Below are 19,735 nucleotides of genomic sequence, written 5' to 3' on the forward strand. Positions count from 1 at the left end.
TTCCTCACAGTAATCCTTTGGCCTGTTTCCTGCTTGAGGATTTGTGGATGTTGGTGAAATCTTCTGGGGGTGCGGGGGGGGGGAGGTGCCTTTTGTTAAAGCCAAAAGAGGCCTCAGGAGATATATATTAGTTTCGTTGCCAAAAATACGTCCAGAGAGATGAGGGGACTTGGAGGGCCATGCAGGTAGCTAGGCTTCTTAAACTTGTTTTTAAGGCAGGATTTATCTGATAATCTTAAGAAAGTAATCACTTCGTGGACCGGGAGCGTTTTCTCATGAAGAGAAAAACACTGCCGTGATGTTCCTCTGATCTGAGACCGTTCAGGAGGGTGGGAAGCATAGGGCTTTAGGGTTATACAGACCAGGGTTCAGGTCCTGGCCCCACCTCTTGGAAGTCGTGGGACTTCAGCAAATATTTGAACTTTCTGAGTGTCCGTTTCTTTGTCTGTAAAGTAGGGATGAAATATCTCCCTGCATTTGTTTTAAAGATTAAATGGCAACGTGTGTAAGAGGTTTACAATTCCGGGCAGATCATAAATGCTCATTAACAGTCGCCATTCGCAATATGATGGTATCATCACCTCCTTCCAGCGTTCTAATGTTATAGCTTGGCGTCCTGTCCATAAGGCACTCCGACCTATAGGACGCCACAAAGTTGGGAAACAGGATAAACTTATTTTGAAACAGTCTTTTAATTGTATTTCTAAGTGATACGTTCAGTGTTTCTCTGCAACCCTCGGACTTCTTTTCAGGTGGAGGACCTCTAAATTTAACGTGATGGGTCCAGCTGCTAATCTGGAGAGCACAAGATCTATATCCCAGAGTATCCAGAAAGTCTAGAAACGGGGCAAAGAGTATATCCTGTTTACCAACTTTTCGGAGACCCTGCCAACTACGACTGACAACAAATCCCTGGAAAATAGGTTGCTTTTATTTTAAGGCTTTTGTTCCCTTGGAAGGACAAATTGCTGGTGGCTGTCCTGGGGTGTCTCAGCAACCCAGCCGACCAACCACCTCAGCAGCTCACCCAGCTCTCTGACCTCTGCCGTGGGAACTCCCTTCCGAATCTGGGCCCCAGGGACTGGAGGCTCCTCGGTGTTTAGAAAAACAATCTATTATCTTTGAGGAAAACGGCTGAAGCTAAAGTTTGGTTAACTTCAGCTTTCAAAGGTATTTCTCTCTCAGGGTGGCCTTGGAGCACCCTGAAAAACCTCACACTCTGGTGCCCAGAAAAGGATGCCTCTGGAGGGGTTGGAAGGACAGATGGGACATGGGGGCGGCCAGGAGGAGGCTGGTGACCAGAAGATAGCCCGTGACCTTGGGGAATTTACCTGGGAGCTGGGCCTGGCCTTTCCAATTCAGAAGCCTCATTTTTTGGTGGTGGGGGGGCGTTCAGGCCTGGAGTGAGAGCTCCCCACTTCCACTAACCTGCAAGAAGCTGAAACACAAATCAAGCCACTAGTGTATTTGTTGGAAAGTATAACCACTCTGGGGTTATAACCAGGGCGTTCTCTCCTTGTGGGCACCCCACCCAGGAAGCCAAATGGCCAGAGGCGTGGGTGGGTCAGGATGGGGGGGTGGGGAAGGGAACGCTGGGAGGAAAGTGCCAGGGGCCCCACTGGCGTCAGGGCGCATGCGGGCCTGCGGGGCAGGGCCCCTCCCTGCTGGACAGGCTTGTGCGGCCCTGCCCGTGGCTGCCCCCGCACCTCTCAGCCTCACACCTTCCGACCCGCCTGCCTTCTCTAGGGATGGAGACCTGCTGTGGCCAGCAACCGAGGGCCCCTCTGGGGTGACGTTGCTCGCGTCTGTGTAGACCCACATGCTGTTTTCTAGTGGATCGCCCCGCAGAGCACCTGCCTTTCACCTTCTCCGGTCCCCACGAGCGCGTGAACCTCTGACCTCACCGTGCCAGCCCGTGCCAGACATCAGCCCAGTGACCTGGCCTCTGCAGCCCGGCATCAATGAGGGCCGCAGGGACGGGATGATCGGAATTAACCCCTTTTTCGTCCTCCCTGGGCCTTTTCACTTTAATAGCTCAACAGAGAGACATCTGTGATGGCTGGCGTCCAGAGTGCGTGGTATTTATTTTTGATTTGAAATATGAAAAGCATTTTTTTAAGACAACTGACTCTCTGAGTCATGCCCAGGGGAGCAAACGGCCTGAAATGCGAGCTGGTGCCTCACATAACAGGAGAGGCTGCTGAGTTCACTGGCGCTGGGGTTAGGTCACTGCTGGACGAAGCGCGCTGACCATAAGAGCAACAAGTGGGCTCGGGCCGCGGGCCGTGGGGTCATCTCTTGCAGCCGCTCGCCTGACCAGGAACCCCACACGCTGGGTTCCCACAGGATGGGCCGACTGCATGGAAACCCACACACCCCGGCCCTCGTTGAGCAACCACGCTTGAGTAAGAGTTCTCTCACTTGGCTCGGTGGGTTCTGCGCGGGGGTGTTTGTCGCCGAGCAGCTGCACATTTGACAGGAGCCCCGGGTCCCCGGGGGCTTGCTTGCTGGTCTCCTGCGTCCTCTCCCAGCAGGAGGAGGATTTGAGAATGTACACAACGCCTCTTCGTTCAGCCCTCGACAGTTGACCTTCCGAGCCTCCTTCGTGGCTCAGCGCCACCCTGCGAGGTGGTCCAGGCCCATGTGACGATGTTCTTTTTAAGGGTGAGGACGTTGAGGCACGCGTTGTCGTTCTTGTCCGCAGGGGCTCCGTGTGGCGGAGTGAGGCCGGAGCCCGGGGCCTCCCCCTCTCCTGGGCCTCTACTAAAGACGTGGGTTTCCTGGCTTCTCCCTCCACGTCTAGTGGAACCCCTGGGGTACCGTATGGGAGCATGTATTTTAAACATGTTTTGTGGTGATTCTTACGGACCTTCACGCTAAAGCGCCCCAGTGGCTGACCCTGCTTCAGCCTCCTCCCTCAGACCTGTATGACCTCCTGGAATGATCTTAATCTTGCGTTGTCTGTTTTGGGCCAATCTCCTCATACGGAACACCAGCTCCCCAAGGACAGGGACCTTCTCTGTCCTGTCCATGGCCGTATCCCCGTGTCCTCTGTCCTGGTGCCCGGGACCATGCCTGGCGCACAGTAGGCCCTCAGTGAATATTTGCTGGACGCGTGAGTGTTTTGCTCGGCTCCGTGGTTAGTGTGGCAGAGGGGACGATGGAGTCTCGCGGGGCTGGGGCAGGTCTCCCTTCTGGGTAAGTTTGTGTGATTTGTGCAGCTTAGCTGAGTGTCCATTTCCCCATCCGAGGAATGGGGGACAGCGTGCCTCCCTTCCAGCTCCCCGGTGAGGGTGAGATGAACACTCCCCGCACAGGCACACATGCTGGGGTGTCCCCACACGGAGGGGGGGGCAGGTCACGTGCTGCGGCTCCCTGGTGTCTTGGCGTGAGCAGCAGGGCGATCGTCGCGGTCACTTTTTCCACTGCCATCAAACGGGATCCATTTAGCCCGCAGACAGACAAGGTGTAGGGCCGGACTCTGTGCCATGGGCTAAACGCTGGCCACCTCGGGCCTCAAATCAGGACCAGACAGCAGCATAAACCCGGGTGGCTCAAACCTAGAGCCAGGCTCATGAATGCATGAGTAAATATTTACCCTGTCTGAGGTCGAATGTGAACCGTCTACCAGGAGTTCTGTTTTTCTCTTTCTCCTCCTCTCTGCCTGCCGTCCCTCCCCCTTTTTAAAAAAGGAAACCGAGAGGTTGAGAGGTTAAGTGACCGGCTTGACACAGCCAACCATCGGAATGTCCTCCGGTCTTGTCTGAACGCTGCTCCTTATGCAGGCGCATCCTCCTCCTGGAAGCCTTCCCAAATTACCTGTCCTCCCCTCCCCCGTCCCTTCCCTGAGCTTGACCTGCAGACAGTCTTCACCCGTATGGTACAGGGCAGACCAGAGAGGACCGTCACTCCTCCTGCATCCCCTTGAGGACTCATTTGGCAGGTGGTCGGGGGCAGCTCGCGTCCACTGCTGTCATTGTCCCTCATTGTACTGCGTCCCGTGAGTTCCTTAAGACACGGGGCTGTGTCTTCTGTGCCCTTACGGGGTTCCGTTATACATCTGTCTCCTCACCCGCTCATCCGAGGACACACACTTACGGGCCTCCTGTTGCATGTCCGGCTTGGGGCCTTTCCCCACCGGCAGGTACAGAAGCCTGGGCCTGGGCCGGAGTGGACAGCTGGAGCCCAGAGGACACTAGGGGCCCGGAGTGGCAGGGAGGTGGTTTCTATACAAAACTTTTTTTAAAAGATTTTATTTGAGAGCGAGAGAGCTGGTGAGAGAGAACGCGCACATGCAGGGGGGAGGGCAGAGGGAGAGGGAGAAGCAGGCTCCCCGCTGAGCAGGGAGCCCGATGCGGGGCTCGATCCCAGGACCCCGGGATCTTGACCTGAGCCGCAGGCAGATGCTTAACCCAGTGAATGACGCAGGTGCCCCAAAGAGATGGTCTTTAATGGAGTCGGAGGAGTTGAGCTTCTGCAACTCAGGAATGTTTAGCCGTGCTGATGAGTTCCTCTGAAAAATACCGTATCAGGCCCTTTGCTGCTCACTGGATCTTCATGTCTGCGGGTTCCTGCCTGTACCCAGGACAGGAAGTTCGCAGGCACAAAACAGAATCCACCTTCCCTACCACTCAGCCTTTTAAAAATGTGACTAATTGTGAGCTAACCCAGCCTGGGCCAGACGTGGACATGGTTATGCATGGGCTCCATTCGGTGGTGTGTCATTTCTGACTTGCTGGGAAAGTCTTTGGCAGTAGGGGTGGGGATGGGAAGCAGGGCATCGCTGGGGCTGGAGGTCTTCTAGGATGTGTATGATTTCAAGGCCTCACACGGACAAGGAGTGTGGACGTGTGCCTGTTTCATGGGCAATGGAGAGGAACTTAGACTTAGGGTTGGGCTCCCACCTGACCCTGACCGTCCAGTGGCCTCCGGCAAATCACTAAACCTTTCTGAGCCTTGGTTTCCTTACCTGTAAAATATGGGGACTAGCATTTACTGCCCGGGGTCTCTGAAGAATTAAATGAGCCAGTGTATGCTTTTCACACATCGACGTGGTTCCTGGTGCAGAGTGAAATCTTAAAGATCCCTGAGCGCACTTTGGTGTGCCCTGTGTGTTATGTGCTAGGAGGAAAAAGAGGAAGAGCTAACAGGGGTCCTCTCTCTAGAAGGAACCTGTCTTTGTGGGGAGAGAATAGCATTTATAACAATATCTGTTGATTGATTACGGTCCTAGAGCAGTGCTGTGTTACAGAAATATAATTGAGCTAATACGCAATTTAAAATCTTCTCGTAACTGTGTTAAAATATAGGAAGAAAAAGGTGAAATTAATTTCCAGTAGTATCGTATTTAACGCAGTATGTCAAAAATCCTTCATTCCAGCATGTACTCAAATAAAACTTGCGAACGAGTTATTTGATGTTCTTTTCTAAAGCCCTACCGAGCCTCTGACGTTAATGTGTTCCCCACACTCAGAACACATCTCGCTTCGGACTGTCCACACTGCAGGTGCTCCGTGGCTGCCTGTGCCTGGCAGCCTTCGTCATGGACAGCACAGCTCTGGGGTTGGTTTGTTAGGGCTGAGTGTCTGCTGTGTCTGCTGTGTCCCAGGTCCTGTGCTAGACACCCTACCTTTGTTACGCCATTTAAGCCTCAAAGCAGTCTTGTGTGGTCAGTATCAGATGCGTTTTACAAATGAGAAACAGGCCCAGAGAGGACAAGCAACTTACCCGAGGTCACGGTCAGAGGTGGAGTTGGCGTTTGGGCCTGCTGACCTCAGAGCGTTCCCTTCACCAGTCCTCTTCCCCCTCCACAGAGAGCAGAGAGCTTGGCACACCGCACGTATGTAGGCTGAGTACCCCAGGAGAGCACGGAGGCCCGGGAGGAACACCGTGGCTGGCCTGTTCAACAGGGGCTTCGGGATGTCCGTTCAGAAGGCCTAGGGCTGCTTCGGTTGAGGGGATATGTGTGTAAAGGCAGCATTCTTTCTAATTCTTTCCAACAGGTTCTGCTGGAAAGACACCCTATTCTGCCGTTGGGGGCCGGGCTGGTGACAGCTAGTGGGGGGATGTGGCGAGCTGGGGATGGGCAGCCGTGGCAGAAGCCGGTGAGCTGGGGCCTCCTCCTCCCCCACCAGCTGAGAACACCGTGCATTTCATGAGCCTCCAAGCAACTGAGAGTTTCTGCCTGGGGAGCTCCCAAGAATTCGGGGAAGCTGGTGTTGAGTAAGTTCTGGAAGGCATGTGTGCGCTCACGCAGTTACTCGCTGGTTTACCAAATATTTACTGAATGCATGCTTTGGGCAAGAATTATTGGGTGTTATCTTGTGATGCCCCCTTTACCTCTGAGGATCCCGGTCATTAGCATGGGGGGACCTCCCAAAAGCCCTTGGAAGCACTCCCGTTACCCCCCCCCCCCCCCCCCCGTCCAGCGCAGGACCCTGAGGCTCAAAGTGCCGCTCTCTATCAAGGCTGCTGAATGGAAGATGGAAGCCCTCAGAACAAAGGGGTTTGGATTCATTTGTCCGTCTGTCTGCCTGTCTGTCTAGCCAGCAGTCAGGCATCGAGCTCCTTCTGTTTGCCGGGCATTGAGCTACGTTCTCAGATTTTTGTTGTTGAGTGTGCTCGTTTGGTTTTATTTTCAATCACTGCAATCGCAGTGACTGGGTGTTGTGGAATCATGGCTGACATCTGGTGTGTGCCGGGCACTGGGGAGTCGTCCCAGGCCTGTTGTGAAGAGGGGGAAACTAAGGCACAGACACGTTACTTTCTGAAGTCCCACAATTCTCCAGAGTCCTGACGTAGCCACTTGACTGCTCTCTGTCACCGCGGTTCGATACTGGTCCTGATGTGAAGCCCCACTTGTCTGATTTTCTGGTTTACCCACTGTAAGGTGGGGGGTGGGGGGCAGGGCCAGCCGGTCCACCCTCCTCAGAGACCAGCCTGCCCAGGAGACGATGTTGCTTTGGGATCCTACCTGGCTAAGAATGCTGTATTAGTGTGAGAGAAATCAAACGTGTGCGCCCCCCCCCCGCCCCGGTCTCTCTGCTCCTCTGGTCTGCCCCTCTTCCCTCGTTAGTCAGGGTGTAACACATGGGGTGTGCTCCCTAAACTGGGGGCAGCTGGAGCTGTCTCTTCCATGGAACTGGCAGCCTAAGCAGACCTGCAGAGAACCCAGTCCACACTGATGGCCACCTGAGAGGTCCTCCACTTTAGAGACATGGGACTTCATGACACGAAGGGGTCTTGGAGAACAACTAGCAAGCCATTGACTTGATAGAGGGGGAAGTCCTAGAGAGATCAGTCATATGGACTGATCTGGGTACATGGGAATGCATTTCTGCTCTGTGTCTGAACGAGAAGTGCCCATTGCTGGGAACCCCAGCCTGACCTCCACCGTACCTTCCAGAAAGCGGCACGCTTAGAATTTAGCACTTGCTAGGTAAATGCCTCTGTCCCCACCACCCTTGCCAGGGGGCTTCGAGAGGAGCCACCTTACTATCTGCCCTTGTCTGAGATGGAAAATCGAGGGGGCATGTGCACTGCATGGTGTTTGGCCCCCTTGGGAATCCCTCCTTAGGCAAGATGGAGCTAGACCAGGGTAGACACCTTGTGCCTCCCGTGGGGGCCGAGGGGACAGGACCCCCAAGCCCAGCCTTCCAATCCAAGAGGTGGGGGTCCCAAGGCTCTGGAGTAGGGGAACGAGAGGGGAAGAGCACTGGGTAGAAGGTCTGGGTTCAGGTACATGCACCTGTGCTAATTAGCTGCATGACCTTTGAGTTCCTGTTTCCCTGTTGAGGAAGATGAACTTTCGAGTAGGTTTGGGTCGTTGTCTTTGGAGAAGTGGTGCACGCATTGGCTGAGGGGCCGTGCTGCACAGTACTGAATAACCAGGCAGCGGGCTCTCATGGCAGGCGGGCTTGTCCGCCAGCTGCCCACACCCTCCGCTCGTCACCCTAAGGCATTGCCGTGTGCTTTCTCTCCTTCTAGTAAACTCCTCGAGGTGAGCAGAAATCGGCTCCCCTGTAACTTCCCCACCCTTTAGGACAGCCCATGAGTAAGTCTTCTGTTCTTTTGGGTTTTCTGCCCTGTCCACTCGGACTTCTCTCCTCCCTGCAAAGCATCGCCTGCGTCTTTGTCTGCTCCTCCTCTGACCTGTGTTCTGCGCCGCCTCACCCTCCTGGTCACTTCCTTGAAACACTTGTTTATGGCCTCTCCATCTATCTAGTGCCACACGCAGGACCCAGCACAGTAGCCCCGCCAAAGTAGCAGAGACCAGGGCCTCCCTGCCTCCTCTCCGGGCGGGTCGCCGTGACAGTCTGACTTTTCGGAAGGGTGAACTTGACTGCATTTGCTGAGCTGCTGGTGATGGGAAAAGCCCTCCAGGACCTGTAATCATGTTCTTGCCCGAGGAAAACCATGTCCCCTTCGGCCCGTTTGCGTACTTCCCGGCTTACAGCCATAATCTTCCATGCTGTAACATAAGTTTGCCCCAGATGCCGATATATATTGCCTTTTCTTTTCTTGTTTTTTCTTTAGAAAAACGTAATTGGAATTTTTAATGTATTTTTGGGGGGGTGGGCTGAGTTTCCATTTGCCTCTAAAAACAACGAGAAGGAAAACAAAGTATGAGCTTATTGCCAGAAATTATGGAGCCAAATCTGAAATTAATTTACAAAGTCATTAGTATTTTCCATTTGTGAACCCAAAAGTGAATGTAAGTGCAGTTCCTTGTAATTAACTACAAATTAGAACAGGGTTGGGAGGACTTTTCAGGACCCAACTCACAGACTCTAGCAGATGGGTGTGGGGGAGGGGCACCCAAGAGTGGCTTTGGTTTTCACTCAAGTCTGTGATTTCGGGAAAGTAAGACCGACTCACATATTCCCTGCAAGAAAGAACTTTTCCAACCATCTGAAAACTGGCAGGGACTTCAGAATGATCTGTTCTAACCTTCTCGTTTTCTGAATGAGGCAACTGAGAGGTTCAGGGAGTGTAAGTAACTTGCCTGAAGTCACACAGCGGGAAGGCCGGAGCTGGGGCTAGAGCCGGAGCTCTGACGTCCCAGCCGTCACCTATGCTCTCCCAGGGGCTGGCCAGCTTGAGCCTCTCGCTCAGCGGAGCACGGAGATGAGCTCATGTCCCAGGCGATGCTCCCTGTGAGACTGGGGGTGATCCGGTGGGAGCCCCCCTCTGCCACGCACTCGGCGTGCAGACTGCGGTGTTTCCACGTGGCACACTTTAGCGAGCCTGGTTATTCCCCAGGCTCACCCCTGGCCGAGCCCCAGCCCTGCACATGGGGGATGTGCTGTTGGGTGAGGAAAATTGGCCTGTGGTTAATTAGCAGGGAATGTGTGTCAGTGTGGAGCTGGTGGCAGCAGGAGCTCTTTCCGAGGCTCCCTACGACGAATGAGCGGGGGCTTTAAGATGCCGTTGGGCCATCGGAGGCCTTTTGTGAAATGCTGTTGCCCCTGACCCGGTGGAGGTGAAGCCCCGTGATGGCCTCTCCCCCGTGTGTGTGCGTGTGTTATGCACAGAGACCTCGAATTGGCAGAACATTCTGCAAAGCCGCTGCTGGGAGTTCCCGGCCCTGCTCCATCGTTTTCCTCACGAACAGGATGTCTTCAAGGGCTGGGAGGAACCCATCCTTCAAGTGGCACAGCTCTCTCTCCCGTGTGGGCACTTAACCCCAGCCCAGCCCCTTGGGCTTCCTTCCCTCGCCCGCTGACACCAGGTGCCATGGGGAAGGGTGAAGTTACTAAAGGCGTGACCCCCCGCTCCCCCCAAAAAAAGTCTGAAGTCCAGGTCTTGAGAAAAAACTTCTTTCCGTGTGGGTGTTAAGGACCATGATAGCAATGGTAAATATTTGCACCAGGCAGTGCTAGGCCCTGTTCTAAGAGCACCTCCTACTCCCAGTGACCCCAGGAGGCGGGTCCTTTCTTTTATAGATGAGGAAACCGAAGGCTACAGAGGCCAAGTTGAATGTGGTGGTGAGGCAGAGGAAGGGACTGTTTGGAGCCCAAGCCATCAGCCCTTCAGACCCTCCCAGGGTCCTGCGGGAGGAGACACGTGCAGGGTGGCCCTGTCTTGGAGAGTGGTGTGTAAGCTGGGGAGGTGCAAGGAACAGAGCTGGCCTGGTTCTGGAATGGCAGGGAGAGATGGCAGGGAAGTGCTGTGTTTGGGAAGGCTCCTTGTCTGTCCCAAGGGCTGGCCATCCGGGATCTGGCTGTCCCATGGGATACTGTGAGGGGGGCAGGAGGGGTGGGTAGAGGAGAGAGGGTGGCTCTGGTGAGTCCTTCTCACCTGGGGCCCCCTCCCTGTACTAGAAGTCCAGGAGGCAGCCCCGGGCCAGCCTTTTCCTCTCAGCCACTGCTGCCTCTGTAACCCTGGGCCAGCGGCTTTGCCCCTGGGAAGCTCCCTTCCCTCCTTTAGGAAAAGCACCCTTCTTCACTGTCAAGATGAGATGAGCTGATCCCCAGAACGTCTTACAAAGCACCTGGTACCAAGTAGGCCCTCTTTAAAAAATAGTTTTCTTTTTCCCTTCCACTCATTTGTTTAAAAAAAAAAAAATAACCTCTTTTCCCCCCTATGATAACAAAAATGTAGAAGACAGAGACAAGTTAATATGTTGCTGTATACACTCTCAGGCCAAGAATGTCCTAAGTGTTTACATACCAAAGGGCTGTGAACTTGGATTTTTCTCTGCTGGGTCTGTGCTGGCTCGGACGCCCTCTCCAAGACGCCAGGAGCAGTTCCTGGCCTTGGTCTGTTGTTGTTGGGGTTTTGTGCGGGTACTTTCATTGTAGCCTACAGATGTGAAACATTCAAGTGATAGGTAAATTATGACTTGCCCGCTTTCCACCGGACTCAACAGTTGTCAGTATTTTTCCATATGCACTTCGGATGCCTGTAACGTCTTATTCCTTTCCTAAGAAAAATAAGACTCTGCCGAAGGTCTCCTGTTACCCCTGCTCTCTTCCTCGTCTTCTTCCCTCCTCACAAGTATTTACAATCCTGAAATTGGTGTGTGTCCTTCCTGGCCGGGATTTTGTAGCCTATTGTTTATAAAGTCCAATTGCCCCCTTTGGAATGTGTTTGAACCACCAAACCAAATGATCAATATTTGGGAAGAAGAAGCGTGAATACCCAAGGCCAGGGGAATGTGACTTCAGAAAGAGAATAAACCCACTTGTTCCCAAACCGAAATTCCAAAATTCTAAATCCACTACCTTTGACTTAAAACTTGACCCCACCCCTCATGCTTGATTACAAATTTGAGCTTGTGCCGTCCCGAGCTCCCAGGTCATCTGGACCTTTCGTGTGAGTAAGCGTGTGCCAGAGTCCGTTATCCTTAGAGCAGGTGTTTTGGCTTTTTTCTGTAATGCTTCCCTCCCTCCCCACCTCTCCCCACTGCCTTGATCACAACTGTAACAGGCTTACAGAACATACAGAGAGGGAACGATTAAAATCCTTCACTGTCCTCCTACCCTGAGCTCCGCCCCAACAGAGGTACCCCCCATCCTCCTCCCAGTGTGGAGAACTGGAGGTCACTGGGCCTTCCAAGTGGAGCCAGCCCCATGGTCTCTTAGGGTTTCCTAGCAAGCAGGCTGTCAGCCTGTGTGTGTGTCCCCGAGACGAGAGAGGTAGTCACCCAGCCAGGGGCAGGTCAGTGGCACTGCTGGGACCAGAAGGCCATCTCCTGGTGGCTGAAGGTGTTTTTGCCGCCGTGTCTACTCTTCATGCTGGGGTCTAATCCTCCAGCACGGGAGGGCCTGGTCCCCGTCTGGGCGCAGTGACAGGTGCACACCAGAGGGGTGGGAGGGGTCCTGCTTCCTCTTCAGGGAAACTGGGAGGTGTTCTCCTGGGCTTGACCTTTGACTGTCTTTCCTGAAAAGGTCTAGGACATTTCTCGTTTTACCATTTTATTTTTAATTTTTAATTTTCATTTTATTATGTTAGTCACCATACAGTACTCTTTTTACCATTTTAAACTGACTACAAGTCCATTTAGTATCTTAGCCCTTTTGTGAGTACCACAGTGTAACCGTGCCAGAGTTCTTTATTTTGTTCAAGCTGAAATTATCTCCATTAATATCCGTTCATTTCCATGCACACTTTACAAGAAAACTCTCTTTTTGTTTGCTTTCTTCTTCTTGGTACTGATTTTAATTTGTGCCAGTTTGGATTCTTTTTTTTTTTTTTGGCCGCCAAGTCCAGTTTTCCTGGGGAAAATGTTGCATGATTTGAGTTATTTAATTTTTTTCATCAGTTTTGAGTCAATGACTTTCACTGCCTGAAGTTTTAGCTACTTTCACTTTTATGTTGAGCTTTTTTTCCTCTGAGCTTTAGCCCCCCCCTCCCCCCCGTGTGTTTTGCAGTTTTTCATTGTTGCCGACAAGATAGGATTCTCCAATCTACTTTTTATCTTCAACAGATGTTTCAGGTGTGTGATGTTAGCCATTACCAGTTTTATTGGGGGCGGTGTGTGATTTCTTTCCAGTCTCATTATTTTTTGGAAATCTGGCCACAATGCCTGTGGACCAGGCACAATGGCCTGGGGACCTGAATGACAGGTCAAAATGTCTTGCTTCTTCATGAGTCTGGAACAAGCTTGTGAAGTTAGATTCTCCCCTTGGATTTCTCCTTTCTGGGGGCTAGTGCTTTTTTCTTAGTGACAGAGAAAATGGGAGCTCTCAGGAGTCAGACCTTTCCTAGGAAGGGCGGTGTTGTCTGTCATCAGATTCCCCGCCTTCCACCCTGTGACCTCCCAAACTCGCACTCAGTGCCTGCACCCTGGGCAGACGTCGGAAGGGGCAGCTCCGGGCCGACACGCCAGAGGCCCAGTGGATGGGGACAAGTGCTCTCTCTAGCAGAGGCTGGCCTCCCTGTGGGTCCACAGGGTTGCTGGCCAGAGATCTGTCAAAGGCCTTCAGGCTTCATCCTGCTCCGGGTGGGGATGCTTGGGATGTCAGGAAGCCACTGTTCCCGTAGGAAACCCCCTGCGTGAGTGAGGCCCAGGCGTTACTCATGGCCCTCTGCTCTGTTCCGGTCCCTGGGACTCTGCTCCCCCGCATGACATCAGGGCCGGGCCTGCCATTGGAGCAGAGTGTGCTGGGAGAGCCTGCTGGCCGGGGTTGCTGTTCCTTCTTCCCAGTCATGGCCTCGCTGAGCGGCTCCCTGGGACAATTGCGCCCAAGGGAAGCGAACTCCTCTGCGTAAGTAAACATCCACCTTCCTCAGAGGAGAAGCCCTGCTCAGCCTCTCCAGGCAGCCGGAATAGTGCTGTGTGGGTCAGGGCGGGTGTTTGGGGGTTTTGGTTTTTTTTTTTTGTTCCTCCATTGTCCATCCTTTGATTTTTTTTTTTTCCCCTGTCTCCTTCAATTAGGCATGTGACTGTTTTCAGATGGCTATTTGTATACACGAGTCATGTCAGGCATCATAATCTGTGTTTGTCTAGATCAATAAAAGCGGCCCTGGCCAAAGCCAGCTGAGAATTTATAAATACCCTTCGACTCCTCCCCTCCCTGCAAGATGGTTAAAAGCTCCATCCCGTTAACCCTCCAAACCAAAGCTGTTGGTTGACTCGATCGGGAAAGATGTAACATATCATTTCTTTTGATGTGTTTTCTCTTTATCCTTTTTTTTTGGTGGCATTTTAGTGGGTGTTTAAACAACTGGGGCCGATTGCCTGCTTCAAAGCAAAAGCCCTTCCCCGGGCCTATTTACAGAGTTAGTTACCTTTGAGAGCTGGGAGTGTCAGGAACCCATTCAGACACAGATTGGGTCTTCTCTGTGCTCTCCCGGTGCCCAATAAAGTGGGCTTGGCCTCATCTGCCCCAGCTATACCGGAGGAAGCTTGGAAACACATTCCTGTGATACGCTCACTTTGCAAGAAAAGAAGGTCTAACTTCTAAATCTAAATTCACGTGGTACCTTAAGGATTTTAAGACCCAGGTTTTCTTCTGTTTGCTCAAATTGGGGGGCGGGGGATAAGCCTCAGATGCCCTAGGATATCTAGTTGTCTCAGGTTTTTCTATAAAAGGTCAAGATTTATTATGGGGAGGGGGCTGTTCTGCTATCCTCCTCCCTCAGTGAAATCCTTAAGGTCCTGGCCTTTAACCCTTTAAAGACCAGGCAGGGAATGCTCTCATTTTAGGGTTAAATATAAAGCCTCCCTGTTAGCCTAGACTGGAATTCAGGTGTATTAGGAAATCCTTAAGAATGCAGCAGGTCCCGGAGCTGGCTGGGTATTAGTGTTTGGTATGAAAGGCAGCTCACATTGCCTGTTTTTCCTGTCCCGGTGACTTGTCAAGCTTCCCTTCTAAAACGAGGTACTGCCTGGCTATACTGTAAGACCCCCCAAAATGTTGGGTAACCAGATTTTTTTTTTTTTTTGGAACCCTGACCCAACTTCACTCAGCTAAAGGTTTGGTAAGTCTGCCTGCCTGCAGGCACAGGCAGAAACTGTGCCCTTGGCCCTGACAAGTCAATGGGTTTGATCCAAGAGGGTGCAAGGTTCTGGAAGGGACAATAAATATGAATGGATGACTTGTCTCTTCATAAAAGCCACCATCCTCTCTTGTTTAGTTCCCTACTTCTGAAAGTGGGGCTGAAGGGTGTGGTGGCCTTAGTTCTCCCTGTGACTCTAGGCAAGAGAAGTGGTTTCCAAAGGTGGGATGGGCGATTAGACCCCTTTCTTTCCCTGTTCTCCTTTCTTCTCCCTACGCTGCTTCTTGACATCTGCCCACCCCAAGCGCTCTGGGTGTGGTCCCGGCCATCCCTCCACAGCCTCCCCCGGCGCTCAGTGGGGCTGGCCACTGCCACAGCCTCCAGAGCCATCAGGAAGCTCCACGTGAGCTGGCAGGGCAGGGGAAGGCGACGTTGTTTGTGGAGTGGACTCCACGGGAAGCTTGAAATCTTCAGGGTAGGAAGCTGCGTAGAGAGCAAGTGGCCTTCCTTCCGAGGGCTCTGGGTACAGAATCCTCGCGGGGAGCCAGCCTGGCGTAGAGCTGGGGGAGGCCCAGGGCGACTGTACAGTTTGCTACCCCAGCCTGGCCTCCGAGAGTGAAGGGGGATGTCGTCACTGATGACACCAGCCCAGTAGGTGTGAACGCGGCCGTCCCAAATGGGCCCGTGGTTGGCCCGCAAAGGCCAGTCCCTGTCCTTTTGGGTTCCATTTTGTTTGGTACAAAGTGATGCTTCCAGTCTCAGGAGGGCAGGCGGAGTGCAGGAAGTGGAGCCCGGTGTGAGAAGACGGAGCAGGACCCAGCCTTCATTTCCACTCAAGGGGCTTTGGCGACTCGGCATCAGCCAGTGGCCAAACGTTGCCAGATCTGATTCCCCCCCCCCCCCCAGATGCCCCAAATCCACATTTACATGTGAAACCTCTGAGCTTTTAAAAGATGGCAACTAATGAAAACATCTTAAAAACACAGCGTAGGCCAAGAACAGCATCTGTAGGCTGCCGCCCATGCTCGACCTCCGGCCTAGACCAATGGTGGCGGTCTTGTGTGTCTCTGAATTCCGGCAACGGCAAGTTTCTTACGGAAATTGCCCAGATTGACCACAAGCGAGGTGGGGAAGAGGGGAGAGAAGCTTGACTTGGCTCCCACCGAGCATTCATTCGCACGATAAATATTTATTGAGCACCTGTTATGTTCAGAGCACTTTCTCCATTAGGCCACATTCCCTGTTTAATGTTTGGGGCCGAGTGGTGTCTTACTCACGCTGATGGACTCTGTATGTCGCGCTGCTGTGATTCCATGCGTCTCGCCCTGAGATTAGAACCGGGATGAATGGGAACTCAGGAGGCTAGGTTCCTCATCTCAGGAAGAAGCTGGAGCCGAGGGATGCCAGCCAGGGGACACTTGGTTCTGCCTGGTCCTGGAAAGTCGCGCCAGGACCAGGAGGCCGAAGTCACTGAGGAGCAGACTGTGCTCAACGCTGTACATGGGGGAACTTTCTAATCTTTCTACTGGAGTTCTGCATCCTGTGCTTGTGGGCTTGGAGGACCTCTCAGCTGGTCTTTCATTGCCAGAAAGTCTGATGTCTGGAGGCCACCTGCTGCATACGCCCTGGACTCCTGGGCCTCATACCTTTCTGGTTTGTGGCTCTTATGTCTGAGGGACGCCCAGCAGGTACTGGCTTATTTCTACCGTCTGACAGATGGATTTGCAGCCAGGATCCCCCCAGAAAAGACAGTTGAGCTCTGACTAAAAAAAAAAAAAGACTCTGTTCACCTGAGAGTGGGGAGTTGGGGGGAGGGTAGCAGCTCTTGCAGAGTCTGCCCTTGATGCTGTGAAATGTCACTCACATTTTCCACTCTCCTGCGCCGTGAATTTTCAAATTGGGGATAATAGCGACAGCTAGGATCATTTGAGGCAACTAAGGCACAGAGAACTTAAGTAACTTGCTCAAGGCCACACAGCAGGGCAGTGAGAAGCCAGGTCCTAGGCCAGGTAATCGACTTCCACTGCTCTCTTACCCTCTATGCTAACCTGTTTGATTTTTCATTTCCTTTTGTGTGTTCATTCTTCCATGTGGTTTTTTTTCTCCCCCATTGTTTCAGGACGATCAGCATTCAAATGTTTAATAGCTAGGGGTGGTTTTGTGCCCTGTGTACTTGGCCAGAAGTAGGAATTCATCACCATCTGTGAACATTTACTGAGCCTCCATGGTTTGCGTGAAATTGTACTAGAAATGCTCGACCCCGGGGCTGGGTTGGCAGTAAACTAGGTCTTTCTGCGGAACTTTTGAGGACAAATCACCAACGGGTTGGAAAGCATTTCTTTCAGGACTGGTGACGCTCTATTTTTCACCTTGTTAATGCTGCCCCCCATCTTTGCTTCCCCCCACCCCCCACGTCAGTCTTAAGTGTGTTCAGTGCTTTTTCTGCTCTGTGTCCTAGATAAGAAGCTTCTAAATGATGTTCCCTGATATGTACTCCTCCAAACCCCCAAAATCTCCGTCTTCTTGGTTGACTAAGAATAGGACATCTGGTTTGTTTTGGACTAGGAGGCTGGGTTAAAGGAGTCCAGAGGCCCGAGTGAATGTAGAGGCTGCTGGCATCTGAAGACCTTTGAAAACCACCATGCTAAATAACAGCAAAGCTGTAGGGACTTCAGATTGTAAAGGCGATTTTTTTACAAGAGCTTACACAATAGCCTTGCGACGCTCATGAAAGCGCCCTTGTGGCTCAGCGGGTAGGCCCACCATATGGGTCTGGAACCTGGGGACATGAACCCACGTGCAGGAGAGAGCTCAGCCTCTGGCACACCCAGCGGTTTCCTCCTGCACCTGAACAGCCTCCTTGTTCTCCCTGGCACGTCCCTTTACTCACCGGGTCGCTCCCGGCCAAACCGGAGCTCCAGGCAGAAGAGCCAGGTCTCTGGGCCCCCAGCCCCAGCACCACCACGGAAGGGGTGAGGGTCTCTGAGTACGACTGCTTCTCTAACGCCAACCTGAAATTTGGTGACCTGTTTTGGGATGCTTTGCCCTTCAGGGTTTTCTGTTAGTGAACAGTTGTTAGGAGCAGTGTTGGCCCGGAGTGGTACTTTTCATGTCAAGTAAGGAATCTGCACCCGTTTTCACAGGAATAATGGAGTAGATGAGACATGAATGTAGCAGAGAGGCCGTAACTCCTTTCTCAGCGAGATCTTTAGCGCGTATGTCTGTCAGACTTTTTTAGAACATAATGTAACCCATTCGTGTTTCAGTATCGGCTCTTTTCAGAGTTTGTCACGCAATGAGCAGAGGAAGACATTTTTGACAGAGGCTGTTGGAAGAATATGTCTGGGTCCTTTGCTTCTGTGCTGCATTTTAAAATCCGGCTTCTGATAACTTTCCCATCAGAGCTGAGACATTGGTATTGAGATGTAATTGACATAAATCCACAGCATATGTTGAAAGCGGACAATCTGATGTGTCCGACGTATATACGCACCCCTGAAACTGTCACCACAATCAAGATGGTGAATGTGTCCGTCACCCCCAAAAGTCCTCCTCCTGCCCCTCGTAATTTTACCAGGCCCGAGGCGATCACCGATCTGCTTCCTGTCACTGTACATTCGTTTTAATTCCCTAAAGATTTCTGATGGAGTCATACGGGGTATACTCTTTTCCTGGGCAGGGGTCTGCTTTCTTTGACCTAGCATCATTATTTGCAGATCCTTCCATGTTTTTGCCTGTTGCAATCGTAAATTCCTTTTTACGGCCGGGTGATATTTCGTTGTACAGATGGAAACGGGAGTTTTGCTCTTCATGTTTGAAAAAGCAAAGAATTTCAGCTAAGACTATCAGAAGTAAGCGATCTCTATAAAATGTGTACGCTTGTGTTTTATTTTTGTTTTTCAAGTTTCTGATGGAGGAGTATTCTTTTATTAAGTATGATTTGGAAGTTCCAAGTATTTGTACAGAATTCCTTTGGCCCTGGATTTTCGCTTCATTCAGTAACCCCGTCCATATTCAGTGATGACGGAGCAGCGGTACCCGCAGAACACAGAAGGACTTCGTGTCACGGCCAGGAGTGGGTTCGCTTTTGAGGTCCCATCAGCAGTCAGCGGCACCACTTCCTAAGCGTGGTGGGCCCGCCGTGCTTGTAGACACGGGACTGGGCCAGATTTGCAGCAGGGTCGAAGTCTTACCTTCCATGGCCTTCTAAGGGCCTGACCTTGTCTTCTAGCTCTGTGGAACATTACGGCAGATAGGCCTTCCCTGCCCTCCGTTCTTCTGTGGTCGGGCATTTGTGATTTCTACCCAGAGCATTGCGTGTATGAGGGGGGCTGGAGTGCGGACAGGAAGTGCGCCTCGGGATTCCCTCATCCTCACAAAGCCAAGGGCCCACGGTGGGGCAGGAGTGCCCCGGGGCAGCTGTGTTCCCCCAGCACAACCTTGTTTGGGCATTTGGGCAGCTCCCAACAGGTGCCTGAGTGGAACAATGTTTCTGGGGAGCTGGAAGTGTGCTTTCTTTGTTGTTTCTTTCCGGAGAATGTCACTGAGCGGTCTTCAGTGTGTGTGAAAAACCAGTGAGCCTCTGACTAATGGTCACAGACTGTCAGAGCAGTGACCCCATTTTACAGATGTGTACTGAGGCTCAGAGAGTAGGAATAACTGACATGTAGTCCCTAATAGTGGAACTGGGACTTGGGGGACCCAGACAACTGCCTAAGACCTTAATCTGTGAGGTAGGAGTTGGCAAAATTTGGGAGGCTTGGGAAGGAAGTTATTAATCTCTCAGCCTGTGCTGAAAGCTGCTCGTACTATTAAAAAAAAAAAAAAAGTCCCCATAGGTTGTCCACAGATGATGTTTCTAGAATGTTCTCATATCTTACAGTCTCCTGAGCTTATCACCAGCTTGTTCCAGGAATAAGTTAAAAATTCAGGGGTGGATGGTCAGCTTCATTAGGCAGTATTTTCTGGCCCATGAATGAAAGGTGATAGGTGACACCGTAAGTTTGTGTAGCATTTAGCGTAGGAAATAACCTACATGTAGCCTCTCACATGAACCCCTTGACAGTCTTCCCGGATAGCCCCTTTCTCCCAGGAAACTGGCCTAAGGTCACCCAGGCTTCAGACAGGAGCCGGAGTTGGAATCCGAGTTCTGTTTCCCAGTTTCATCCGTTTCTGCCTGTCCCCCTTCAAGGCAAGTGGGTGTGCAAGGCAACAGCAGGACACAGCGGGAAGACCCTGGGCTTTCCTGTTTGGAGCTGAGAGTTTAATTCTGCTCTCTTGCTTGCTGTGT

At 52.1% G+C, this 19,735-nt stretch overlaps 1 protein-coding gene across 2 annotated transcripts in view; it reads left to right on the forward strand.

The window, feature by feature from the left end:
* The window catches only part of SMAD3 (SMAD family member 3), a 114,935-nt gene that overhangs the window by 52,474 nt on the left and 42,726 nt on the right, over nt 1-19,735 (forward strand). Inside the window, exon 1 of one of the 2 annotated variants that reach the window (XM_057303815.1) lies at nt 1,606-2,405. The exons of the other annotated variant lie outside the window; for it this stretch is intronic. The gene's annotated coding sequence lies outside the window, so the exon portion shown is untranslated. Of the gene's footprint in view, nt 1-1,605; nt 2,406-19,735 lie in introns of those variants that run through there. 2 annotated transcript variants of the gene reach the window in all.

Source organism: Ursus arctos, unplaced genomic scaffold, assembly GCF_023065955.2.
Source record: "Ursus arctos isolate Adak ecotype North America unplaced genomic scaffold, UrsArc2.0 scaffold_28, whole genome shotgun sequence".
Lineage (NCBI taxonomy): Eukaryota > Metazoa > Chordata > Mammalia > Carnivora > Ursidae > Ursus > Ursus arctos.